The following is a 25,539-nucleotide window of genomic DNA, read 5'->3' on the forward strand; positions in this document are numbered from 1 at the left end:
CATTTCAGTTGCAAGCACAGAAAATGCTTGGTTTTCCCAGTTCTCAGATAACACTGGAAGAGGGAGTGGAAGTTGTAAGATAGCAGCAGGAGAGCAGCGGCATCATCTAAATCTCCTGTGAAAACCAGTGATTAAAGAAGAACGATCCTACTAAAAAAAAACCTCAGGTATGAAGAGAGCCACAGTAAAGATCGGAGTGTGATGCCCCAAGCTACTGCTTCCCCTTTATAACTACTAAACAGATCCACACGTAGGGCTATGGGTATGCCACATACTGCCAGCCCTTATGGCTGCAAATATATGCTTGAAAGTGTGAGAGCCTTGTGAGAACTCAGAAGCCGGAGGGCTAGCTGAGTAAAACTTCCAGTGGTTGGAGGTGGGCCTGTCACAGCTCCTTTCCTTTCCCTTTGACTAGCAAAAACAGAGTACATTACACAAAATAGTAATGTCTACAGAACTGTGCAAATAAGAGCAATTATGTGTATTTGCATAATCTGTATAATTCATACAGTTTGCAGAACTCAACTTTCCTTAGCCCAGAATTATATATATTTTAGCTCATAGGCCTGGAGCTGTGTCCAAAATGCTTCAATGACTGTAGTGTAGGGTACTGCTATCCAAAAGCCTTAAGTAGTGTACATGGAGGTTCAGTACAGTATCCAGGTAGCTGACATGTGTTTAGGATTGTTAATGTGTTTTAAGACAGCAGGAAAAAGAGCTGACGGTTGTGCCTATTATCTTGTTCTCTTCGATATACCAAAACAGCAGTGCTGGATTAAATAGTAAAATCAAGGACAGCTTAATCTAACCATTGCTAACCTGTGAGAAACAGCCTTGTCAAATACAATTTACTCTGCAAGCAACACAGCAGAGGTACATGGAAGTAAAAGACTCTCTGCTGTATTTTCAGTGCCTCACTCAAAGGCTATTTGAGTGTTACTCTATGTAACACCTCTGTGGACTTCTGGAAGCTTAAGACCCATAAGATTTAAACTTGAAACTGTCTGGAACGTTTAATCCCCCCCCCCAAATGATGCTGCCTTCACTGACACTGACTGAAACAACCACAGCGTATTTAACAAACAGTAATCCTAATACATTTGGGGTTTTCTCTGCATGTTCCTAAACTTTTAGAATTCTGCTTGTTTTGAAGTAAATACTTTTGTGTCTTTAAATAGACCCCCCCCACACACACACACAAGATATACAGCTGCAGTAGAACAAGAACAATTTTGTAACACTGTTGTGTCTAATTATTAATATTCACCAATGGCACAGGGATTCTGAGACAACTATTGACCCCATTATATTTAATTAAAGCCATTCACGTAGTGTAATTTCATGATTACTCCTTGTGAATATGCAGTGTAGTAGTGGAAACTAAAGCTAACTTCAAACAGATTCCATTGTGAATAGTGCTTGCATTAAGCCACTTGGGGAAGGTAGAAACAGAGAGACTGATGCCAACGTAATTATGCAACTGGGATGTGGGAACCAAGGACATCACAACTCTCTGACAAGGGAACGTAGAGCTGCTCTTTGCTCATTTGTGCGAATGAGACAAATACTCTATGACAACCTTCCCAAACTTGGTCCCCTTCAGATGGTTTAGACTACAACTCCCACCAGCTCCAGCCACGGTGAGCAATGGTCAGGGATGATGGCAGTTGTAGTCCAAAACATCTGGAGGGCACCAGGTCGGGGAAGCCTGCTCTATTAGCAAGGGCGAAATTTGCCAACAAGTTGCGATGAGGACTAAAGATTTAGAGTACAAATATCATGAGAAAAGGCTTTTAAAAAGCACTAGTCATATATCCATACCACCTACACAAAAGATAGAAGGCAGTAGTTAGGGAGTTAAAAATGGATGAAAGAAGCACCGTTGCTCGGAATGAGTGTTCTTCCCCACCCTATCTGCTGTGGAAATAATTCCAAATTAATCTGATTAATTTACTAGATGTCCTCTGGATGTCTGCAAAATTCAGGTTTTGGTTTGGATCAGGCATCTAAGCCCTTGCATGTGATAATATCATCTCATTAGCTATGGAGGCAGTGGCTGTGGGGAGGGCTCTATTTGCAGCTTGAAAGCTAAAGCAGGGTACTTGGAAGACTCTAAGGGCGCACTCCTATGGGGATAGGTGTCCACCTCCAAACTTGGAGGTGACCACCTATCCAGTGCAGGGCAGGAGAATCACAGAGGGGATCGTTCCCTCTGCGCTTCTCCTGCCCTGCATTTGCAGCTAGACAGCCGATTTGGGGAAGGTGGAGCGGGGGAGGAGGCTGCCGGACAACACATAGTCTGTGTCGCACTGGCATTTCCACCTTCCCCGCCCCAGAACACCCCCCGGAATGCCCCGTTTTGGCTGCTCCATGCTCTCTTCCGAGCGTGGAGCGTGAGGCCATTCCGCACTGCCTGCGAGGCAGCGCGGAAGCGGGGGAAGGTCGGTTCCCGGAAAACCACACATTCTATGGCCGTCTAGTCGCTGACTAGTGGCCATAGGATTGCTCCCTAAGGGGCCTGATCCTAATTCATTTTAGGATCCAGACTGGAGTCTGGATAGTTTGGGATGTGATCCAAAATGGATGGATTTTAGGGTGGACACCTAAAATCCGGTATCCAACACCTCCCCTTTCATTTTGGAGTGTGCCACAACATGTATACAGTCATCCAACTCATCTCTGGTCAAAAAGGGGTTCCCCCTATACCTCAAAAATCTGTGAGGCAACAGTGGGACAGAAGAAAATTAGTACATGTACCATTGGCAACCATGTGTCATACTATTTTCAACTCTTAACAAAAAAACCCTGCTGTCTATCCCTAGCCCCAAGTTAAATATTAAGAACAAACTAATTAAAACAGCCGACCAGCCAATGGGATAAGCACTCCATTTGGAACCTCCCTTCCTGGGTTTTAAGGAAAAACCTGGACAGGCATCCATCAGGGATGCTTTCACTGTGAGGTATCCTATTTTAAGGAGAGAGATTAGACTTGCTAATTCTTGATGCACCTCATAAGAATGCACTGATAATGGCTTTCTTTTCTTATGCTAAAATCAAACTGAACTGCACCACAGAAAAAGGTGCATATTAAAAATGGAATTTTTTAATAATAGAATTATATGGTTTATTTATGTCATGACATTTCCTCTTACAGCTACCTCCTTCCCCCAGTTCAGTTTCTATACCCTCCTCCTGTCCCCAAATGGCATTCCCTTTCTTCCTTGCTGCAAAAGGGAAAACTATTTTATCCAAGGAATTCTGATAATAAATGCAAAATGACTTAACCTCAATCATTATTTCACCATACAAAATATGAGTTACCTTGATTTAGAAAGGGGAATATGCACAGAGTACATGCAGAACATGCCTGAAAGTATGGGCATCATTCGTTCATTCCTATATATTTGTACACACAGGTACTTTCCTTTTTAGGAAAACACATAACAGAAATGTTACGAGTGAACTCTCTTTCTTAGCAGACATTTCTTTTTCTTCATGTTACTATTATTGTGTTATTAAGTGAAAGCAATTCTGTTCAGACCAGAAAACAAAATTAATGGATCCTCTGGAAATGTTCAAACAAACAAAAAATGGTGATGGTGTGGGAAGCCTGCATAAAATCCTGCTGGAAGCCTGCACTGGATATGCATTCTAATTTTAATTTTATATATGTACATCCACACTGAAGTTATTCCCTTCACTATTCTATTTTTAAAGCATGTTATGTTAGGAACTTCTAAATGTGGATGTTGGTATACAGTTGCATTTGCTAACTGGGTCCAAACTATTTATCCAACCTAATCCAAGAAAAAATAGGAAAGATTACCAGCATAGTTCAGGGTGTCCCTAGGTTAATGCTACAGCTACTAAGTGTTCCTGCAGTGGTGCTGCATATATTCCTAGGTAGCATTACACTCATACTGACAGCCATCCCATTAGTTCCACCCTTTGTGCCATCAAGTTCCTGTATCAGCAGGCATTACACACAGAATGAGTTCTGCCCCAAATCCTACATCCCTGGGAAGGGCTAATATAGGCACAAACGATTGCCAGCCACACAAGGAGGGTTACTACATCTCCCTGTTCCCAACTACAACCCATAAAACAGGGGTGGGGAACCTCAGGCCTGGGAGCCAAATCCAGCCCTCCTGTGGTCCAATCCAGTAATCCGGAGTTCCCCAGATGACAATGCTTTCTTCCCCTTCCCCTGGCCCCTACCTGCTTACCTGAACACTGATCATTTGGTGGTTTCCCAACTTTTGTGAAATATTTTCACCATTTTAAAAGATTGAAATGCCTCTCCTAAAGCTTAAGCTACCCCCACAGACGTAACCCAATGAGGGCGGAGCAGAGTGATCGAAGTAGCTACAAAATGTTGAGTGTCAACTGGAAAAGAAAAACAGGAAACTAGAGGAGGGGAGAAGAGTGAATTGGTCTGCTTGAAGGCCTTATAGCATTCTGGGCAAGGGCATGGCTGACTGGTTCTCTGTTATACCACAGGTGGCATGCCCCAGAAATGCCGCCTAAATCACTAAATTACTGAAGTGATTTACAGTGCAATCCTATACATGCCTAGTCAGAAGTAAGCTACACTGGGTTCAATGGGACTTACTGCCAGGTAAGTTTGTATAATATTGCACCCTTAATCTTTCGTTGCATCTGTGACAAACGTTTTTTCCTAGGAATAAATTTCTACTCACCACAGAGGAGAAAAGGGTGTTCACGGCCATTGCAAGAGCTTGTTCTGAGAGGGATCCTTCTGAGAGATGACCTTTCACAAGTGTACTTATTGTTCTTCCCTGGGGGACAAAAATGTAGTGTTTACTTCAATGAAAGTGAATTTGTTCTCATTTAGGACTGTGCTATGTTGTCCCAACACAACCAGTGGCAGCTTGAAGATGCAACCAACCATAAAGGAATCAAATATTTACAGTAGAAACAACTCTGAAGATTCTGACCACCTGCTGCCTACAATTATCTAGTACTATACACAAATTATTCACTAGCCTCCTACTTGCCACCATCACATATCACTCCTGGCAGGACTGGTTTGCACAACTGCTGCAGCCCCCTGTGGCTTAAATAACCATATCTAACACTTCCCATTATTCAAGGGATTTCTCCAGAATCTGTTGTCAGTGATTCAGCCCTGATCCCCAATACTGAGGGCATCTCTACAGCAGCCTAAAATCCTGCATTTAAAACAGGGCTTTCTGCTTCCGTTTTAAATGCAGGGTCACAACTGACTCCCTTTACACTCGCTTCCTTTCTCCCCCTTCTCCCCGTATCTGAGTCTTCCATTATCTTTCATCAGGGGCATCATTATAAGTGAGGCCCACCTGGGCACGGGCCCCGGATCTTTTGAGCTGTCCTAATTGCCATTTTTTTTTACATTTTCCCATTGACTTGCATTGGAAAACAGAAACGGCCATGCCGTTTTTACTTTGCACGATATTTGGAGAACTGGTAGCTCCCATCGAGCTTATTGAACGTGCTCAATTTCAGGCAGTTAGGTCCAGTGGCATTTGTGCTAGTCAAAGGTAAAATTCACTGTTTTCAAGAAAACATGTCAAACCAAAGAGCTATAATTTTTTCTTTCTTCTACATAAGTGCATGGAATTTGGAGACCTGACAGCCCCATGGAGCTTACTGAACCTGCCAAATTTCAGGCAGTTTGGTCCAGTGGCTTTTGTGCTAGTCACAGGTAAAATTTAATATTTTCAAGAAAATGTGTCAAAGCAAGGAGCTATAATTTTTTGTGTGTGCTTCCACAAAAGTTTATGGAATTTGGGGACCTGGCAGCCCCTATGGAGCTGACTGAAACTGCCAAATTTCAGACAGTTAGGTCCAGTAGCTTTTGTGCTAGCCATCCATAAAGTTTCCTTTTCTCGAAGACTAAAACAAAAAGTAAAAAACTGTCAAGCCATACAGGGGATTAGAGATTCTAATCAGAAGGTGTTTAAGGTGGCCATTAGGAGGTCACTACCCCTAATCTCTGGTGTAGGGGTTGTTTTTTTGAGGTGCAAAAAAACCGCTCTCCCCCTACTTTTCTGCTCTTCCATGCCCACTGTTGGGAGCTTGCTTGCAATGACATTTTGAAGAGGGAGAAGAAAGGGAAGAAAGAGCTCCATGTGAAATACTGGTATTTCACACCACATCTGATTTTACTACCCCAAATTGGAAACTTTGGCTTCTGCAGAAGTTTAGCAGCTTCAGTACAGCAAAGGATCCAATCAGCCTCCACAAACTTCTTTCTCCCCCTTCACTTTAATTTCTCCTAAATAGCTGTAGGACTCAAATTATTCCAAAAGGAGGGTTAGGCCTATGTGGTGCCATGATCGAAGAACTGCTGAGCTTTTAAATAGGTTCTATGGTTTTAAAAAAGCTAGAAAAAGCCCTCAGCCACCTCACCTCATAAAGTTAATTTAGGTACATGTAATCCTTACAAACCCTCCACAGCCTCCCAAATTCCTCTGAGGTATTACCTCTCTGAAAGGAGCCACTTGGCTCTTTTTTCTCTACCCTCTGCCCCAACGCATTTCCAATCACCGTTCTTCTTTTCTTCTTCCTCCCCTTATCCTGTTCTTTCTTTCTCTTCTTTATTCCACCCAGAGCATATCTGGGGGAATTCTTACAGAGAATTCTCTTCGGTGGGCAAGCTAAGTTCTGAACTGTATTTGACTTTATACAAACAGACAAGAGAGTTGGGTTTTCTCCTTCTCACTCAAGTCTTTGAGAAAAGTGGGTTCATGTGGTTGCAGAGAAACAAATCTGGGGCTGTTTTGTCAGTTGCCATTATCCAGCAATAGGAAGGGCTATGGTTCAGTGGTAGAGCACACACTTGGCATGCAGAAGGTCCCAGGTTCAATCCCCAGCATCTCCAGGTAGGGCTAGGAAAGAATCTGGCCTGAAATCCTGGAAAGCCACTGCTGCCATTCAGTGTCAACAATACTGGGCTAGATGGACCCAGGGTCTGACTCAGTATAAGGCAGCTTCCTATGTTCCTATGAATAGAAAGCTTTGATAAAAATAGGCGTTTGGACTTTGTTTTTTAAGTGGAGGGGAGATAAATACTGCTTATTTATATAATTCTAAGTATGCCTACTCAGAAGCCCCATTATGTTTAATGAGGCTTTGCCTCAAGAGAAGTGTGCATGGAATTCCAGCACAAGTTACTTTTGCAGGGAGGTTTCACCTTGATGTTCTGCATGTTTACTCAGAAATAAGTCCTGAGTTGTGAACATGGCACTGCAGCCTTAATACAGTGCCTACCCAATTCCATCTAATGAATTGACTACCCTTTTCAGCTCAGTTCTATGCATGTTTTGTCATTTGTGTGTGTGTGTGTGTGGGGGTGCTGCATGAACTCTAGCTTCAGTGGTGAGGGAAAGGCACTTAGTGCATGCTCAGAGCTTCTCCATAACTTAACCCTAGTTTTGAAAACAGACTAATTGGCTGAATCCCAGTGAAGTCTTGGCACAAATGAAGTTATGGGGAGGAAGATACAATGAGAGTTGTGCATAACAAGGAGGAAGTAGTGAGGAGTTGCACAAAACAAGACATCTGTTTTTATGAAGAGATGCTGGAGGATGGTAGGATGAGGAGGGATGGTTGCATAGAGGGGGACAGAATTGGTAGGGGGAGAATGTAAGTGCGCAGTGGTGAAAGAAAAGCATTCTGCATATGCTCAGAGGCACTCTCTATTTAAGAACATAAGAGCCATGCTGCATCAGACCAAGCTCCATCTAGTCCAGCATTCTGTTCACACAGTGGCCAACCAGATGCTCATGGGAAACCCACAAGCAGGACATGAGCGCAATAGCACCTTCCCAACCATGTTCCCCTGCTGCTAACATTGGTGAAATGTAAATAATTTATAGTATTACTAAATTTGCATGCATGTATATCCTTCATGCAGGTTTCTTGCCTGGGGGACACCTCTAATGACCTGTGCATTTTCATACAAACGTACCCAAAAACTATTGGGGAAGGTTGAAGGGAAGGGAAAGGAAATCATTCCCTCCTGCAAATTGGAGAACTCCCTCTCCACATGAACTGCTGCACCTGTCCTTCTGAAACTTTGCTAGTTTCTTACTTAGGGACAACTCTAGGCTATCTGAAATTTTCAGAACAATAGTCCACAAGGAAAATAGGGAGATAAGTATGTCTTCTTTTGGAGACCTCAAAATGTCAAGGCCACCCTTGCACAAAAATCCCTGTGACCATCATTCTGAAATTTGGCAGACATGATCTCCTCTAATGGGGCAATGCATCCTCAAAATTTTTCCCAATTCTTCCAAGTAATAAAGGTATTATTGGCAGTTCCCTTTAACAGAAAATCAAAATATAAACCCTGCACCTATTTTTCTGACTTTGGGCAGGTATAATCCCCTTCTAGGGGGCTGGTATGCCTGAAATTATCATCCAGCTCTGACCAAGAGAAAAAAGTTACAGTTTTTCTCTAAATTCCCATGGTAGTCAGCAGGAAACATAAAGAGTCATTTTCCAAACCTTGACTCAGGTTTGGTGCTGAGCTGAAATGGTCCGACTATAAATTGGCCAGAGCAGAAGCGGGATGTTTTCCAAAATGCTGAATCAGGGTGTCCGCTGAAGTGGGGTGGGGGGTCAGTGCAAACTTCTTATGTATGTATGTATGTAATCTATAGGAAATTAGCGAACAAACGCACAACTTTAAGCGGGTCAGGATATTGTAACAATATGGAAACACACACAATAATGTAGTGAGTGTTGGTAATCTATTTAGAATAGGGTTGTTGTTAGAACATTATAATTATACATATGAATACAATTGTACATATACTGGTAGATAACAGAAGCATCTGTATCACAGGTATATACAAATTATTATTATTATACAAATTATAATTATTACAGTTTCTACAACTGTGGCCCTTTTTTGTACTTGTATGTAATCTATACACACACGCAAGCACACCACATGCACACACTGCATGCATGCATGCACACACACACATATACATTAGAGGTGCACTTAGACTTGGATATATATGCAAATTTGTGATTTGGGCCTGTACCCTGGATCTTTTAAGAACCTAGCAATGCCCCTGTCTTTCATTGATCTCTCTCCTCTTCTTACAGCTTGAACTTTTTTCACTGAGGAAACTGAAGCAGAACACAACGGGGTATTTTGGGAGCTCATTATCTTTTAAAAATGGAAGAAAGGGCGTTTAGTGCAGGAGATGCGCTGGAGAGTCACAGCATCATGTAAAGAGCACACAAACTTCCGTGAAGGAGCAATCACAATCGCAGGATAAAAGCTCCATGTGAAGGAGCCCTGAGTCAATGCACATGCGTCTATAACTCCACCCAAAGCATTCTGTTTCTCCCCTGATTCCCTGCTTTTTGTACCACCTCGCTTGATGAAGAGTGCTGGAGAAGTCAGAAGTTTGTGGAATTCTGGCTGGTCCTATTAAAAATATTACCCAACTGTGAATTTTGGATTTTTTCCCCTCATGGACTAGCATAGTTATCTTTGTTCCCACCCCCGCAAATATGCTTTGTCTCATTTTGCTTTGTCATTATGCTTTGTCTCATTTTTAATCCATATATTAGCAGTACTACTCTCAACTTCTTTCCATTTGCTTTCAAGAGATCAAATCACATGCTCCAAGAAACCTTATTTTCAGGAAGTATAACACAACCCCCCAACCTGCCAACTGCTCAGGTGCTTTCCAGTAAGTAATCAGTCATTAACTAAAATACTTGTTTTCCTAAGGCTGTGTCCAGATCATTTCCCTTTACTGAGCACCATTAATCATTGAAGGTTCATGTTTCATTCCCCCTCTCATCTGCACAGTTGTGTCTCCGTGTTTCATACCGTACAGAGACTTCTGTCTAGTGGTAGAAAGACACAGTGGAGAGCCAGTGTGGTGTAGAGGCAAGAGTGTTAGACTAGGAGCTGGGAGATCCGGGTTCTAGTCCCCACTCGGCCATGGAAGCTCACTGGGTGACTTTGGGCCAGTCACACACTCTCAGCCCAACCCACCTCGCAGGGTTGTTGTTGTGAGGATAAAATGGGGAGGAGGAGGATAATGTAATCCACCTTGGGTTCCTTGCAAGAGGAAAAAAGGCGGGGTATAAATGCAATAAATAAATAAATAAATAAAGAAAGAAAGAAAGAAAGAAAGAGGTAACAATGAATGCATATGGTCTGGTATGAAGTACCAACATGAACTTGACCAGTGGTACTATTGTATTGTAGTACTGTAGGCTACACACTTGAAATGTTTCAACTTTTTTTTTAAAAAAACGTGTTCTCAGAACGCAGGAAGGTGATGACAATTCTTAATTTAAAACAAAAACAAGACAAGGTGTCTGGGCTGATGTCATTATGTTATATATTTCCCTGCCTCATTGGCTGCTGCTGCCGCTGCCACTGCCACTTGTAGAAGTGGGGTGGAACAGAACCAATCACTCCAGCAAGATATACTTTCTGCTTCCAACAGGGTTTCTTATGCAGCGTTGCTCCCTCTCCAGTATCAAGTGTGTTGCTTTTTACCACTTATGAGCAGGCTTCAACCCACTTCCAGGTATAAACAAAATCTGCAAGATATCTTGCATCTTGCTGTTTTCAAACTATTGTGCAAATACTCTTCACTGCAAATGTAAAACTCACTGTCTCCATACTGGTGGTCAGCTGATGCAAACTCGCTTTAAAAATAAATAAATAAATAAATAAGAGCAACTCTGTGCACCTTAATAGATGAAAGGGGATCAAGCACTATTAATTCAGCACCATTAGGGTACTTTATCGAGCAACGTAAGGAAAATGCAGGTCCTTGCTCCAAAGAACTTACAATTCAAATTTAGGTTGAGTGGGGAAGAGGAGAAGCAAAGAGTAAAAGGATTAATGCAAGCAAACACAGTTAACATACTAATCTGTTATTATTTCAGGATGATGCCTAAGAGGCACAGCCGAAGTCTGTGTGAAGCAGGTGATTTTTACGTGTACAGGGAGGAATATCCAGGCATAGATTCAAGTGACTCTTCAATGTGGATCTGAAAATAGGTTCACATGACCATTGGGGTGTGTGGTCAAATGTTCTGCGTATATTCTACCTGAGTGGACTTTTTTCAGTCTGGAGTCTGGTGTGTCCACAGTGAAACAGTCATCTGGGCTTCTCCATCACAGGCACAAACTGAGCCCACACCTGCAACAGGAAGAGATTCTAGGGTGGAATGTACCAGTCACTGCAGCTATTCCTCTGGCCTCTGATACCCATTTCTGTTGCCAAGCTCCAGGGCAGATAAATCAAATGTTCAGCTACCAACCAACTCCAAGCTTCTTGGCTACTCATCCACCTGAGGCTCCTCAGCCAGTCCCAACTGTGGTCTTTGCAGCCATTTTCTGGCTCAGCTTTGACCCCTTGAAGGTGCTGATTAAACAAGATTCTCACCTCCAACGTGCATCCTCTAGATGGCCAACTGTGGGAGGTCTGGGGGGCAGCTTTGACCCCTGGAGCCCCCCCAAGGACCCCACTTCCCCACCAAGATCTAAAAAATGATGGTTTGCCACCAAAATTCACTAGCAAACCACTACAGAGTGCTATGGAGCACTACAAGGGTTAAATGTAACTTGTTTGCAAGCTAAATTTGACCTTTGCACCATTCTGTAGTGGCCACAGAGCACTAAAACAGTCAAATTCAGCTTGCAAACAAGCTAAACTTGTCCCTTGTAGTGCTCTGTACCACTGTGGATGCCATTAAAAAAAAAATGCCGCTGCCAAAATTATCAGTGCAGTAGGGACTACATGGGGGGCGTGTACTGGGGGAGGGGCACATGTAGACGGTGGGCTACATGTTGCCCACCCCTGCTCTACATGCTCTAAGTTCCTGCTTTCTGGTCTCCTTTAATGCAGTCAAAACTACTACTGCCCATAGACTTCCAGTTTCTGCAGAAGTTTTTATTGGCTCCATGCTTAGCTGGCATTTTGCAATTACTTTCAAAAGTACTATTTGCTCTATTTTGGCAGGCCAGCCCTGCTATGCAGCAGGGTGAAGTGACCTGCTTCAGGTGGCATGATGGTGGCATGGAAAATAGATGAAGGCAGGAATCGGTGTCGGATTGGTCCAACAAGACATTTCTTTACCTGCTGGCCCTAGTTGTGTGTGTGTGTGTGGGGGGGAGATGTCATTTGGGCTCAGCTTCAAGCTGCAAGGTGTCTTTGTCCAACACTGTATTTTGGCTTACTTACCAGCTCACAATTTCTCTCCAATGAAACAGTATCCCACTTCTTACACCACTGTTAAGAGCTTTCCCAAGCACTACAGCATTCAGTTTGCCTTTTCGATGAGAGAGTACACTAGAGATAACTGGTATCATTACAATATCTGTTTTATTTGCAAACTAGCAATTGAACCTAGCTTCACACAGGTTGCAATACACAGCTGTTGGACACATTGTGCCCGCTCTCTCTGAGTGAAACCATGCCTCCTGGCCTCCCTAGGCACAGTGCCTGCCATGGTGCACCTGTATAGCCCCCTGAGGGAAGGCTCCGCCCACTCCATTCCCCTGAGCAGGGAGCCCACCTACTCCACAGTATGGGGGAAGGGGCAAACATATAACTCTACCTCTGGAACTCCCCCCTCCCCGCATCGGCTTCAAACTGTATTGACAGTAAAGTTGCATGCTGGTTAAGGACATCTGCTACCTAGTGACTGAAGATGGTACTGTAGGCTTCAAACACTCGGAAACATTAACACTGTTGTTGTTCAGTCGTTAAGTCGTGTCCAACTCTTCATGACCCCATGGACCATAGCATGCCAGGCCTTCCTGTCCTCCACTCTCTCCCGGAGTGTGCTCAAGTTCACATTCATTGCATCGGTGATGCTATCTAGCCATCTCATCCTCTGCGGTCAACCTTTCCCAGCATCAGGGTCTTTTCCAGGGAGTTTTCTCTTCACATTAGGTGGCCAAAATATTTGAGCTTCAGCTTCATTATCTGTCCTTCCAATGAGTACTCAGGGTTGATTTCCTTTAGGATGGACTGATTTGACCTCCTTGCCCTCCAGGGGACTCGTAAGAGTCTTCTCCAGCACTGCAGTTCGAAAGCATCAGTTCTTCGGCACTCAGCCTTCCTTACAGTCCAGCTCTCACAGCCATACGTTGCTACTGGGAAAACCATAGCTTTGATTATACGGACCTTTGTTGGCAAGGTGATGTCTCTGCTTCTTTCTATGCTGTCTAGGTTTGCCATAGCTTTCCTCCCTAGGAGTAAGCGTCTTTTAATTTCATGGCTACAGTCACCGTCTGCGGTGATCTTGGAGCCCAAGAAAGTAAAATCTGTCACTGCTTCCATTTCTTCCCCTTCCATATGCCAGGAAGTGATGGGGCCAGATGCCATGATCTTAGTTTTTTTAATGTTGAGGTTCAAACCAGCTTTTGCACTCTCCACTTCCACCCTCAACAAGAGGCTCTTTAGATCCTCTTCGCTTTCTGCCATTAGGGTGGTATCGTCTGCGTATCTGAGGTTGCTGATAATTCTCCCGGCAATCTTAATTCCGACCTGTGATTCATCCAACCTGGCGTTTCTCATGATGTACTCTGCATATAAGTTAAATAAGCAGGGTGACAATATACAGCCTTGTCGTGCTCCTTTCCCAAATTTGAACCAATCGGTTGTTCCATGTCTGGTTCTTACTGTTGCTTCTTGACCCTCGTACAGGTTTCTCAGGAGACAGGTAAGGTGGTCTGGTACACCCATCTCGTTAAGAATTTGCCACAGTTTGTTGTGATCCACACAATCAAAGGCTTTAGCATAGTCAATGAAGCAGAAACAGATGTTTTTCTGGAATGCTCTTGCTTTCTCCATGATCCAGTGAATGTTGGCGATTTGATCTCTAGTTCCCCTGCCTCTTCAAAACCCCGCTTGTACTTCCGGTAGTTCTCGGTTCACATACTGCTGAAGCAAAGCTTGTAGGATTTTGAGCATAACCTTGCTGGCATGTAAAATGAGTACAATTGTACAGTAGTCTGAACACTCTTTGGCATTGCCCTTCTTTGGAATTGGAACGTAAACTGACCTTTTCCAGTCTTGTGGCCACTGTTGAGTGTTCCAAATTTGTTGGCATACTGAGTGCAGCACTTTAACAGCATCATCTTTTAGGATTTTAAATAGCTCGGCTGGAATACTGTCATCTCCGCTAGCTTTGTTGTTAGTAATGCTTCCTAAGGCCCACTTGACTTCACTCTCGAGGATGTCCGGCTCAAGTTCAGTGACCACACTATCAGGGACATTCAGATCTTTCCTGTATAGTTCTTCTGTGTATTCTTGCCACCTCTTCTTAATCTCATCTGCTTCTGTTAGGTCCCTGCCTTCTTTGTCCTTTATCATGCCCGTCTTTGCACAAAATGTTCCCTCAATATTTCCGATTTTCTTGAAAAGATCTCTAGTCTTTCCCATTCTATTGTTTTCCTCGATTTCTTTGCATTGTTCATTTAAGAAGGCCTTCTTGCCTCTCCTTGCTATATTCTGGAAATCTGCATTCAGTTGGATATATCTTCCACTTTCTCCCTTGCTTTTCGCTTCCCTTCTTTCCTCAGCTACTTGTAAAGCCTCCTCAGACAGCCACTTGGCTTTCTTGCATTTCTTTTTCTTTGGGATGGATTTCGTTGCTGCCTCCTGAACAATGTTACGGACCTCTGTCCATAGTTCCTCAGGCACTCTGTCTATCAGGTCTAATCCCTGAAATCTATTCCTCACCTCCACTGTATATTCATCAGGGATATGATTTAGGTCATACCTGAATGCTTTAGTGGTTTTCCCTACGTTCTTCAATTTAAGCCGAAATTTTGCAATAAGAAGCTCATGATCTCAGCCACAGTCAGCTCCAGGTCTTGTTTTTACTGACTGTATAGAGCTTCTCCATCTTTGGCTGCAAAGGACATAATCAATCTGATTTCGATATTGACCATCTGGTGATGTCCATGTGTAGAGTCGCCTCTTGTGCTGTTGGAAAAGAGTGTTTGCTATGATCAGCGTGTTCTCTTGGCAAAACTCTATTAGCCTTTGTCCTGCTTCATTTTGTACACCAAGGCCATGCCTGCCTGTTATCCCAGTTATTTCTTGACTTCCTGCTTTGGCATTCCAATCCCCTATGATGAAAAGGACATCTTTTTTTCGTGTTAGTTCTAGAAGGTGTTGTAGGTCTTCATAGAACCGATCAACCTCAGCTTCTTCAGCCTCAGTGGTTGGGGCATAGACTTGAATTACTGTGATGCTGAATGGTTTGCCTTGGATTCATACTGAGATCATTCTATCATTTTTGAGATTGTACCCCAGTACAGCTTTTCCCACCCTTTTATTGACTATGAGTGCTATTCCATTTCTTCTAAGGGATTCCTGCCCACAGTAGTAGATATAATGGTCACCTGAATTAAATTCGCCCATGCCTGTCCATTTTAGTTCACTTATTCCCAAGATGTCGATGTTCAATCTTTCCATCTCATGTTTGACCACCTCCAGCTTACCTTGATTCATTGATCTTACATTCCAGGTTCCTAAACAATATTGTTCTTTACAGCATCGGACTTTCTCTTCACCACCAGACACATCCACAGCTGAGTGTCCTTTCAGCTTTGGCCCAGCCGCTTCACTCTTTCTGGCGCTACTTGGAAATACCCTCTGCTCTTCCCCAGTAGCATATTGGACACCTTCCGACCTGAGGGGCTCATCTTCTGGCGTCATATCTTTTAGCCTTGTGATACGTTCCATGGGGTTTTCTTGGCAAGAATACTGGAGTGGGTTGCCATTTCCTTCTCCAGTGGACCACATTTTGTCAGAACTCTCCGCCATGACCTGTCCGTCTTGGGTGGCCCTGCACGGCATAGCTTATGGCTTCACTGAGTTATGCAAGCCCCTTCACCACAACAAGGCAGTGATCCATGAAGGGGAACATTAACATTAATTAATGCATTTAAAAATACAAATAACCACAAGGTACACACCCCTAGTGCCCCCCTAGCATACATGCCAAGTTTCAGGTGGCTACATTTCACAGTCCTAGAACTATATCACTGACTGACAGACACACCCTCATTATTATTATTATTATTATTATTACTAAGCAGATCCTACCAAAAGCAAACAGAATTAGCATAACTATTAATCCTGCTTCATTTTCCCCAAAGCAACAGCATAGATGACCTGCAGGCTGCTTCCTGTCCAACTAACTCCCATCTTAAAACTCTCAATTCTTTTTGTCTCCAGATTCAGACTGCTAGTTGTTCTCTGTTCTTACACCCTGAGCACTGGTTTCAAACCCCACCCTGCAGGCAGATTCATCTCAAGTCCTAACCATTAATTTCCACTGAGGTAGTATCAGCCAAACATTCTTATTACCAAGAAGTCAGCTTAATAAAGAATGAACACCTGGGGACATAACGATATGGCACAGAACAAATATGGGCAACCCATGGCCACATGCATTCCTGGGCCAGACTCTATGTGGCCTGCAGAGCTCTAAGGTGCCCTAATTTTTTCCCCTGTCACCCAGCTGATCAGTCCTCAGCTGGAGAGGTGGAGAGGCTTTAACCTCCCCCACTCCTGCAATCCTGATGCAAAGGGAGGGAGAGGGTTTAATCTTACTCTCCATCAATCCAGTGATTCTGATGCAGAGATTGTTGTTAGCTCAGAATTATTGGGATGAGGGGGAAGAGGCTTTAAACTCCCCCTCCTCAGGAATCTGATCCCCTGATCCAAGCACACAGGGATGGGGAGATTTAACCCTCCCCATCCCAGCATGCCAAGATATGGAAGTGTGTGTGTTTATGTGCAGCCCCTGACCTACCACCCAGCGCTGCATACAGCTCTCAGGGCCAAAAAGGTTGTCCACCTGGCACAGAATGTTGTTAACCCCAAGCCATAGAGAATATATGGCACCCACAGCACCATGGAGCAACTCTGTCTGGGAGGGTGGAGGAGGCCAGTGCAGGAATGGCAGCAACTATGTGGAGGAGACTGGCAGGATAGCAATAGTGGCAATTGGGGACAGGGAGGTCTGAAGCCAGAAGAGAAGATGCAGCCTCCTCTCCTCCTTCCTAACTTCCCCATCAGTACTTTCCAAATCATCTTGCTTTCTATAGAAGATGGGATGAATGGTGGGGAAAGATTTGCCCTTGACTCAAAAATGTTGAAGTATTATTCTATATTCAAAATGTGGTCAAGGCAGTAAGTTTCAAGTAGGAAGGTTTAAAAAATATAAGTACTATGAAAGTTATTAGACACTTCTGTTCAAACAAGCAAACAAATAGTTTGCATGAGCTGTGGGAATCTCTTTCACCAGGTATATTTAAAAGAGAAAAGCTCTGTTAAGAAGGCTCCAGTCTTCCTTTGAGTCAGGTGAGTTGGAAAAACCAAGGCCCTTTCCTATTTGAATGGATTTATGTTCTCCTATAATATAGGCATTTGATAGGTGCCTGGTGATCCAAGGCAGTGGTCTATCAGATTTCCATTATGAGAGCTCTAAATGATTAATGAAAATGAAAAAATGCAAGGTTGTAGCTTGCTTCTTCCATTTCAATTTATATTAGCTAAAAAACAGCATAAGTATTAAGACATAGTATAACATCTTTGTATAACATCATAAAAGAAAAGTAACAAAGAACTTTTACCTAAATTATTAACAATGCATAAATAATTAACAATTATTAACAACAAACACAGATTTAGTATGCAATGTTCTAGAAAGAATATCACGTAAGTAGAAAGTAGCAGTTCTGCTAGATGTAATGGATTTATGGGGAAGAGCCTTGATAATAACCTGCTATCTCATAGTGAAGATAATTTTATACACAGTTTATCATTCCATTTCTATGCTCTTTTTTAAAAGCTTATTTATAGAAGTCTGCAGTCTTTGTGTTAAGTGTCTACAGTCAGCCTAACGATGCAATCTGCAAATCACTGAATCTGTTTAAAAAAACAACAACCCCAAACTACTTTCTAGTAAGGAGTGGACCACAAAGGTTAAGACTGCAATTCTGACCATATTCACTAGATATATTTCCAAACAGACATGCTTAGGATCAGACAGTTAGCCTGTAAACTCAAACTAATATAGGGAATGTTCTAGCCAAAGTAAGCACATATTCATGGAAATAAATAGGACTCTTCAAGACCACTTAACTTTGGCTGAAACATGCCCTTATGTAGGAGTAAGTTTCATTGACACACTGGAACCTATGTCTATGTAAGTGTGTTTAGGACTGAGGCGGCCTGTCATTTGTAACACATGATGAGCCATTTATTTCCAAAAATCATTACCATTAGGTATTTTTATATGGCCTCTTCTGGATCAGGTAGTACTTAAGTAGTGAGGTGGAGCTTTTAAGTCCCAGTTTCAGATCAGCTACACTGTGCATTTCATACATTATCCCAGCCTTTCCCAACTACAACCTCCATCATTCCCAACCAGCATACACAGCTGCATTATTTATTTAGTTGCATTGTTGTTCCTTTCAGCATGTTCATTATTTAGCTCTCCAAGTCCATTTTAGGCCAATCAATTTGCAATCTTACACCCAATTATCTGACTGGGAGTATGCTCCAGTAAACTTGTCAGGACTTACTTCTGAGTAGACACGTATACGATTACACTGTCTGTTGCTTAGGCTGCCTATGCACACTTGCAACATGATCCTGTGTACACTTACTCAGACATCAATGTAATTTATTCCCTAGAAGTATGGTTCAAGATTTCTGTCTCACTTGAGAGAAAACCCTATTGAACATAGTGGGCCTTACTTGCAAGTAAATATACCCAGGGCCAGGCTATAAGATTCTTATCAGTGTATATTAACTTGTAGTTGAGGTTTTATTCTGTATTGTAAACATCCCTTGAGCGAACTATTGGCGAAGTGACACAGAAACAGCTATTCATTATACTTTAATTTGTTTTCTCCTAGCAACTTCCAATGCACTTTGGAAATAGTGGGCACTATCTAATCAGAGTTAAAACACTTTTAAGTCCCATTTAATGGAAGAGAATTGAGCACAAGCAAATCAGTGGAGCTTAAGTGTGCTTTACTTTGACTCCATCATTTATTCCCATTGGATAGCTACCACATTCTCCTGAATGACTGAGGGCTGAGAGTAGATGGAATAAACGAGGTCAAACCCCTGAAGGAGGGAATACTGAAGCTGAGTTTGTAGAAAGAAATTAGATCTGAAAATCAAAATAAAAGAATGGAACAATGCCTAGTTTGTGCAAGAGCTCATGAGGCCTTAGGCTGCAATTCTATACCCACTTACCTGGAAGAAAGCCCTACTGAACTCAAAGGCAGTTATTTCTGAGCAGCTAGGAATAGGATTGCAGTGTTAGTTCTGTAATCAGTTTTAACACCAGTGCTGGGTCTTGGAATATATGCAGGAGTATTTTAAATTTTTGTCTCTGAGCTTGTACAAAGTGCCTTTTCTTCACCAGTGACCTCATTCATTTAGTATTAAATGGCAGGACTTTCCTAGGCAAATGACATCACTTCCAGACAAGTTTGAGTCCAACCTCTCCCCCCGCCCTTAGAAATTAAACTGTTTTATGGGAAATAGTGTTAACATTAATAAAAGCATTGTTACTATTATCTTATATTGTTATACAAGAACATTATTACAGCTGTTTAGTGAACATTCTTAATTAAGCCAATTGCTTGTTCACAGCCAGGGAAGATGGGAGGATTTTTTTTTTCCAATGGGAGCTAATTGTTCTGACTCAGTAAAAGTTTGCTTGCGTTTTTTCTGAATGGGCAATTTACCAGCAGGGTAGAGTGTCTTGAGACCAACGCTCTGCAAGCACCTGTGAGAAATGAAAGCAGTTGGCAATTTTGAATTTAGAGACAGGTAAAGAGAACTGCAAGTTTAACTGGACTAGAAGGGGTTCACACTGTTGCTAGAACCTGAGGCAGACTCATTGGTTTTGCTGTCCCCTGGAGGAATCTAGGATGCCTCCAGATGGACAGCTCCTAGTGTTAGCAGTCAAAACATATTGTGCATCTATGCCATATTTTCCTCAATTTTTTTATGTGGAAAGAAAAAAAAGACAGCACTGAGGAAACACAGGAGGGTTGCAAGTGAAAGAAGACTTCATCGCCTGGATCCCCTGTAAAATTCTGTGAATGAGGCAGCACAACTGCATGACAGAAGGCTTGTCTGGAAGCACTCTTATTTGTATCTACTACACTGTGTTTTCATGTACAGTGTAAAACAGATGTTGCAAAGACACCACAGGTCTCCAGGGTGCCCCAGAAGGAAACTAAGGCTGGAATCCTATACACACTTACCTGGGAGTAAGTCCCATTGAACTCATAGGAGCTTATTTCTGAATAAACCTGCATAGGAGTGCACTATAAATGTGGTAGTGCTACCCACGGACTTTTCACCTCTCAGGGTAGTGGGTTATATATTACAGTGTTAATAAACTTACACTAACGGTGCAGTCCTGTGCATGTTTAGACAGAAAAAAGTCCTACAACTCTCAAAATTCTCCAGCCAACCATACCTCACCTAACAGGACTTTTTTCTGTCTAAACATGCACAGGATCACATCCTATGAGTGGGAAATCCCCTTTGTTTTAAATTCCATGTTCCTTTTTAGTGTGATATATTGGATAAAAAACACTTTGGGCACAATCCCATGAGATCCACCCTTGATGCTCCTAAGCCTCTGTTAGTAGTTTATAGGTATTAATTGTATAGATACATTATACACTGCATGGAATGCATAAATGCAGTATTTAATATCAGGCATCTTTTTCAGCCAGCTTATAATGTTTATGAATGGCAAGTCTAAAAATCATTATCTTCAGTAGTAGTAGTAGTAGTAGTATTTAAATTGAACTTTTATGACTGGAGAAAATTTTAAGCTCCAAAATTGCACCTGCGAGTTAAGAAAAGGGTTTTGCTTGTTTTAAAGAAACCCTGTCACAGTTTCTAAATTCAACCCCTCTTTGCTTCACAGACTCGCCAGCATCTCTCTGCCCCTCCCTCTCAGGTGCCCTCGTTTCTAGCTTGCATGCGCCCCTCGCTCGGCTCCCAAACCCCGCTCGCAGCCTCAGCAGGGTTCCCCGCACGCCTCACCTGACAGGAGGAGGCTTCACCGAGAAGGGAGCCGCGCGCTCAGAAGGACGCACCAGAACTTGTCTGCGGCGCCTTCGGGACCTGCGCGAGCCGCCGCCGCGCTCCTACACCATCTCTCTGCATTGGAGCTTCTCTTTCTCGCTCGCCCTCGCCCTCCTTCCGGAGCGCGCGCACTCGCGCGCACCCCCGCCCGCTCCAGAGCGCCACACCCCGCCCAACCTTCCTTCCCCTGGCTGGGGCAAGCGGCACAGGAGCCACCAGGTCACATGACCAACCCCCCCACCCCGCGCGGGGCTGGCGGGAGGAGGGAAGAGAAGATGCTCCTCCTGAGAGAGAAAGGAGTATAGGGCTGTGGCTTGTACGGCGTCTGAAGTGGAGGGACTGCCTCCTGAACCGATCACCGGCGCCTTCTCTCCGCCCCCCTCCCTCCGCTATGGTACACCCTTGGCCACGCCTGCAGCTTTAGATTGGATATATATATATATATATATATATACACACACACTATATATATAAGACTCCTGTGACTTTAACTGCAGCCAGCTGCAGATATTAAGGCGGCTGTGCTAGGCACAATTACTTAAGCATAAGCCCCAGTAAATTCTGTGGGCCTTGAGGCTGGAGCCGGCCTTACCATTTGGCAGAATGAGGCCGTGGCCGATCCTTGGATGTTGTGAATGGGCAGCATGTTGCTAGTTATTCAATCATTACTGTTGTTATTATTAGGGTGGAGATTAAAGTGATGGGGGAAACATTGTTATGCAGATGTTAAACCTGCTAAGAGTTCAACGGAACTTGACTTGAAGGATCAGAGAGTTGGAAGGGGTCTTGCAGGCCATTTAGTTGAGGGGTGGGGAACCTCAGGCCTGGCTGCCAAATTTGACCCTCTGGGAGTCTCAATCTGGCACACCAGGTTTCTGCAGATGGCCCAACCCCATTTCCCACAATCACCAGTCATTTGGTGATTTCCCAGCTTTTGTGCAGTCCCCCCCCCCCATTCTAAAGGGTTGAAATGGCTCTCCTAACTAAGGCTTAGTTACTGCTAGTAAGATCTTTGAGGTACAAGATGCTGGTATTTTTTGCATTTTTGGACCCACACCTTTCTGTCTTTAGCCCTGTCTACCTCTGGAATCTCCAGCAAAGGAGGTGCTAGAGCTTGAGCACCTCAATGACATCATGAGCTAAACCGTGAAGGGACACCCAAGATGGAAAGGTCATGGCAGAGAGGTCAGGCTAAATACAATCCCTGGGGAAGGAAATGGCAACCCACCCCGATATTCTCGCCATGAAAACTAAATGGATCAGTACAACCAGAGATATGTCGGTATACCATCGGAAGATGGGACTCCCAGGTCGGAAGATGGTCAAAATGCTACTGGGGAGGAACAGAGGATAAGTTCAACTAGCCCCAGATGTGATGACGCAGCTAGCTCAAAGCCGAAAGGACGGCTAGCAGCTGATGGTGCTGGTGGTGAACAATGAATCCAGTGTTCTAAAGATCAACACACCATAGGAACCTGGAATGTAAGATCTATGAGCCAGGGCAAATTGGACTCGACCTTGGGGGAGCTGGGGTGGCAACGGCCGACAAGAAGCTCTGGCGTGGGCTGGTCCATGAAGTCACGAAGAATCGGAAGCGACTGACCGAATAAACAACAACAACAACACCTCTGGAATGCAACCTGCAAGAGCTTATCCAAAATTGAATTTGGTCATCAGACTCAAAGAGGTTCAACAACCCTGATCTACTCTAACAGCAATGCTCAATGCCTAAGTGTGCATAGGATTGCAGCCTTTTTTCCTCACAAGTTGCCTTTTCTTGAGCAACTGTAATAGAAATTCAGCAGATGATGCTTTATCCAGGATAGAGATGCAGTGACTGGAAATCATCATCTGCTGAATTTCTGCTTGATATGCAGCAGTTTACATCACAGACGCAGAAATGAATAAAACTTTATAGGAGAGTTTATAGAAACTGCCAGCCTAAAAAAAAAAACCCATTTAATTGGAAGTATTTCCATCTAACTTCCAAGTGAATGTGTTTGGGACTCAGGTACTAGTTATTTAGGAGCTTGAAGCTCCTGCAAAGATTGGCGCATGCTTTATTGCTGTGACTAATTCCCACTAATTCCATGCAGGAATGCATGGTTATCGAATGTGCAATGTGCCACCTTTACAGGACTTCCTGGACCTCTGACATCACAAGGTTGTCATGAGAAATGCCATCTTGCCTATTTAAAAGCAGCTTAAAGATAAGCTCAAAACAAACAAGGAAGGTTGGTGTGGACTTTAACGAAGAAACATGCAACAGGGTTATCTGCTCACAGAGTCATCATGAGAGGCAAAGAGCTGGGTGTGCCTGATCTTGTCTGATCTCTGAAGCTAAGCAGGGTCAGCCCTAGTTAGTACTTGGATGGGAGACCACCTGGGAATCAGGCTTCCTGCACTGAGCAGGGGGTTGGACTCAATGGTCTTGTAGGCCCCTTCCAACCCTATGATTCTATAATTCTTTGGGGACAGTCTGTAAACTGTCTCCAAGACTATCAAATGTAGACAATGGTGTGATGGGGACCACCAGAAAAAAGCCAACTAAGGGTGCAATCCTATGCATGTTTAGAAAGAAAAAAGTCCTACAACTCCCAGCATTCCCTAGCCCAGCTGGCTGGGGAATGCTGGGAGTTGCAGGACTTTTTTCTGTCTAAACATGCATAGGATTGTGCCCTTAATGCCTGACCCTAACCATTTACTCAGAACTGTCCCATTGATTTCAAGAAAGAGTCTCGTGGCACTTTAAAGAATAACAGCACAATCTTATGCATATATACTAAGAAGTAAATCCCACTGAGTTCAATGGAACTTATTCCTAGGTAAGTGGATATAGGATTTGCCACCTAATAAATATATTCAGTGGCATAACCTTTCATGGGCCAGAGTCCCCTTCGTAGTTTATTTCAATGAAATGCGTGTTCAACTAAATTTGTTTTAGACTAAGGCTTGCTCACTATTTTGTGACATTTTAATTGGTGCTACTAAAAGGTATTTTTTGGTATTGCTTTTGGATGCTTTAGACAGCTGCCTGATCCTATGCAAGTTTATTCAGAAGTCCCTCTGAGTTCAATATTCATACAGCTTTAATATTATTTATTATTGTAATTATACCCTGAATTTCTGTCACCGATTAGTCAAGGCGATAACAATAAGCATAATTCAGTTAAAATCGGAAAAAGTAAATGAAGCAACACAGCCAAAGAAAGCCTAGCAGCAGCAAAATACATTAGGATAGCCCTGCAGAAAATCAATATCCATAGAAGGCTTCTTCAGAACCTGTGTTTTGACCGTTTTTGGAAGGCAAGGATAGGACCAGATGAGTCTCCCTAGGATAGGAAAGGCATTTCACAGCTGTGTGTCAATGACCAAAAAGGCCCCGTCTCACATATTCATTGGCAAAACTTCAGCCCGGGGGGGGGGGGCTAACCAAAAGCAGGGCCCCTGATGTCAGTGTGAGTATAAGGATAGGTACAAAGTGTGGGAGACAAGGATTGTCTCCTTGTAGCTCATTATACAGTTGGGGCCAGAAATATCAGAACGAGGATAACTGCTTTGGCAGTTGGCCTCTGTGCACCACCACATTGAAGTTGAAAGGAAACACACCCAGATGGGAGCGAAGTCAGGACTTTCAGCTGTAATTCAAGGGGTGTGACAAAAGTGGGGCAACCATTCAGGAAGTACAGCCAGCGGCATACACACACCCATTGTTGGTGGCTCATAAGTAATGGAACAAACCAACATCATTTCAAACTTCCAGGCCTTTTGCTGTTGCTGAGCTTGCCAGGTAATTCCTTCTTTTTCAGGATGTTCCAAACTGTTGTCTTGGCCACTCCCACTGTTTTTGCTATCTCTCTAATGGGTTTATGTTGTTTCCTCAGCCTAATGATGGCCTCCTTCACTCACATGGACACCTCTTTGGACCTCATGTTGGGAGTTCTAGTGAACAGCTACCAAATGCAAATGTAACACTCAGAACCACCTCCAGGCCTTTTACCTGCTTGATTGGTCATAGGGCACCCAGGAAACAGGCCACACCTGGCCATGCAGCTGCTTGTCAGCCATTCATTCCATTACTTATGAGCCACCAACGATGGGGGTGTGTGTATGCCCCTGGCTGTACTTCCTGAATGGTTAGTGCCCCACTGTTGTCAAACCCCTTGAATTACAGCTGAAAGTCCTGACTTTGTTCCCATCTGGGTGTGTTTCCTTTCAACTTCAATGTGGTGGTGCACAGAGGCCAACTGCCAAAACAGTTACCCTTGTTCCGATATTTCTGGCCCTGACTGTTGCCTTAAGCTGCACCTGCTTAATTGTGTGTGGATCGCACAGATATTTGTTCACCTCAGTTTTAACTAGGCTTCCTTACAATGGTCTGAACTGACTT

General features: G+C 43.4%; 1 protein-coding gene across 3 annotated transcripts in view; it reads right to left on the reverse strand.

Annotated features, from left to right (window-relative positions):
* Positions 1-21,433, reverse strand: part of RHOBTB1 (Rho related BTB domain containing 1) — a 101,204-nt gene extending 79,771 nt beyond the window's left edge. The window contains exons 1-3 of one of the 3 annotated variants that reach the window (XM_084845358.1): positions 21,108-21,304; positions 11,101-11,192; positions 4,701-4,799 (exon numbers count right to left, since the gene is read on the reverse strand). The gene's annotated coding sequence lies outside the window, so the exon portion shown is untranslated. Of the gene's footprint in view, positions 1-4,700; positions 4,800-11,100; positions 11,193-21,107 lie in introns of all 3 variants that reach the window. The other 2 variants (XM_084845359.1, XM_084845357.1) reach the window with 2 other exon arrangements.
* Between the last annotated feature and the right edge of the window lie 4,106 nt (positions 21,434-25,539).

Source organism: Heloderma suspectum, chromosome 3 (assembly GCF_057233095.1).
Source record: "Heloderma suspectum isolate Gila_16-S chromosome 3, 16-S_ref, whole genome shotgun sequence".
Lineage (NCBI taxonomy): Eukaryota > Metazoa > Chordata > Lepidosauria > Squamata > Helodermatidae > Heloderma > Heloderma suspectum.